Consider the following 3113-nt stretch of genomic DNA (forward strand, 5'->3'; position numbering starts at 1 on the left):
TGAAGTAGCATGGTTCTCTATGTAGGTGAATAGTTTATTGAATGCTTATTTTGTTACATCAGGCTGAAAATGTTAAATTATAAGCCAAAATACTCTCTGAATCAATATGAAACATGTCTCAATTATCAATGGTGAGACTTCTTAAATTGCATTGCTGACTTTGTGTGTATGTTTGTGGTATAACTAACTATGCTTGAGTTAATAGCCAACTCAAAATCAAACCTATATGGAGTTTTAGTTATCAGTGGATAGCTGTGACAAAATGATGGTTCAAATCTTTTTGAGGACTGTTTGTATTTTAAAAATTAATTCAATTTCAATTTTGTATCATCCAAAATCTCATTCTAGATGTACAATAGTTGGGTAGGTGCTCACTTTGGCAGCATATATACTAAAATTGGAATGATACAGAAAAGTTAATCATGACCCCTGGGCAAAAATAACATGCAAATTCATGAAATATATATTTTTGCAAGCAGATATAGGAAGGTGTTAACAGACTTGAAAAACAGGGCAACCATAAGTCAAAAATAAACAATTCATTCACAGAAACCAAAAAGTAGAGGGCACAGGCCTAAAATAAAAGGAAATAATCCAACCAAAAACAAATGAAAAAGAGTACAAGGTAGAAGCATGGAATCCACCAGAAAACAAAGTTTAAAATGACAGTCAAAACATGCTTATCAATAATCACCTTAATTGTCAATGGACTGAATGCTCCAATCAAAGGAGTGTCAGACTGGAGTTCCCATTGTGGCTCAGTGGTTAATGATTCAGGCTAGGAACCATGAACTTGCGGGGTTTGATCCCTGGTCTTGCTCAGTGGGTTAAGTATCCGGCATTAAGGATCCATGAGCTGTGGTGTAGGTCACAGATGTGGCTTGGATTCTGCATTGCTGTGGCTCTGGCATAGGCCAGCAGCTACAGCTCCGATTAGAACCCTAGCCTGGGAACCTCCTATGCCACAGGAGCAGCCATAGAAAAGGAAAAAAAAAAAAAAAAAAAAAAAAAAGGAGTGTCAGACTGGCTTTTTAAAAAAAAAAATGGGCCTACACATACTATTCTGCCTACAACTGACCCCACCTTAGGTAACAAAACAAAACAAAACAAAAAACATATAAATTGAAACTGAGTGGATAGAAAATGATGTCATGTGAATGGAAATGACTAGATAGCAGAAGGTACAAAACTCACATCAAACAAAATAGACTTTAAAACACCATAAGGAAAGATAAAGAAAGAAAATAATGACAAAAGGATCAATTCGAAAGGAGGCTTTTACACACATCAACATATATGCCCTAATATAGGTGCACCTAAACATATAAAACAAATACTAACAGATATAAAAGGAGAAATTGATAGGAATACAAAAATGTTAAGGAACTATAACAACCCACTCATATCAATGGACAGATCCTCTATACAGAAAATCAGTAAGTCAATAGAGATCCTAAATGGCACAATAAAAGTTAGGTTTAATTGATATTTTGAAGACATTACATCCAAAAAAACATAATATACATTCTTTTCAAGTGTTCATGGACCATTCTTCAGGATTGACCACATACTTGGGCACAAAAATAACCTCAACAAATTTAAGAGTGTAGAAATTTTTTTCAAACATCTTCTCTAGCCAAAATGGCATTACAATAGAAATCAACCACAGGAAAAGACATGAGAAAAAAACTGATGAAACAACATGCTATTATAAAACCAATGGTCAATGAGGAAATCAAAAGGGAATTTTAAAAATACCTTGAGACAGATGATGATGAAAACATAACTATTCAAATTCTTTGGTATGCCACAAAAGCAGTTCTTAGAGAGAAGTTCACAGTGATAACAGCCCTTCCTCAAAAATAAAAGAGAAAAATCTCAAATCAACAACTTAACCCACCACCTAAAATAGATAGAAAAAGAAAAACAAGAGTTCCCATCATGGTGCAGTGGAAATGGATCCAGCTTGGAACCATGAGGTTGCAGGTTTGATCCCTGGCCTCACTTAGTGAGTTAAGGATCTGGTATTGCCGTGAGCTGTGGTGTAGGTCACAGATGTGGCTTGGTTCTGACATTGCTGTGGCTGTGGCATAGGCCAGCAGCAACAGCTCTGATTTGCCCGCTAGCCTGGGAACCCCCATATGCCATGGATGCAGCCCTCAAAAGACAAAAGACAAAAAAAAAAAAAAAGAAAAGAAAAGAAAAGAAAAACAAACAAAACCTAAAATCATCAGAAGGAAGGAAATCATAAAGATCAGAGAGGAAATCAATAAAATAGAGATTACAATTTTTAAAAAATCAATAAAACCAAGAGTTGGTTCTTTGAGATGGTAAACAAAATTGACAAACCTCTGGCCAGATTCACCAAGAAGAGGAGAGAAAAAACCCAAATAAACAAAATAATAAAGGAAAAGAAGGAGAAAGCTCAACTAATGCTGCAGAATTACAAAAAAAAATCATAAAAGAATACTATGAAAAATTATATGCCAACAAATTTAACAACCAGAAAAAATGCACATCTTGCTAGAAACATACAGCCACCAAAACTCAATCAAGAAATATATAATTTGAATAGCATGATAAAGAAATTAGATTGAATATGTAATTAAAAAAAGAAACTCCCTACAAACAAAAGTCCAGGTCTGGATGGCTTCACAGGTGATTTTAACCAAACATACAGAGAAGAACTAAAACTGCTCCTTCTTAAACTCTTCCAAAAGTCTGAAGAAAAAGAAACATTCCTAAAGACATTCTATGAAGCTACCGTTAGCCTAATACCAAAACCAGATAAAGAAACTACCAAAAAGGAAAATTATAGGCCAATACCTTTGATGAATATAGATGTAAAAATTCTCAACAACATTTTAGCAAATCCAATCCAATAACACATTAAAAAAGATCACACACCATGACCAAGGGGGATTCATCCCAAGTTCACAAGGATGGCTGAACATACACAATCACTCAATGTAATTAATACACCACATAAACAAAAGAAAAATCAAAAACCACATGATCATCTCAATAGAGGCTGAAAAATCATTTGAAAAATTCAACATCCATTCATGATAAAAACTCTTATCATGGTGGGTGTAGAGGGAACATATCTCAAC

The 3113-nt window shown here is 34.5% G+C and overlaps 1 non-coding gene across 1 annotated transcript; it reads left to right on the forward strand.

Annotated features, from left to right (window-relative positions):
* Positions 1-367: 367 nt before the first annotated feature.
* LOC146397795 (U6 spliceosomal RNA) lies at positions 368-471 on the forward strand. Its single transcript, XR_014825346.1, has one exon. It is a non-coding gene; the product is annotated as a U6 spliceosomal RNA (small nuclear RNA).
* The last annotated feature ends 2642 nt before the right edge of the window (positions 472-3113 follow it).

This window comes from Sus scrofa, chromosome 13, assembly GCF_054392235.1.
Source record: "Sus scrofa isolate SSC_HxYL_T2T_F1_AM1 chromosome 13, Sscrofa_HxYL_maternal_Yorkshire_Landrace_v2.0, whole genome shotgun sequence".
NCBI lineage: Eukaryota > Metazoa > Chordata > Mammalia > Artiodactyla > Suidae > Sus > Sus scrofa.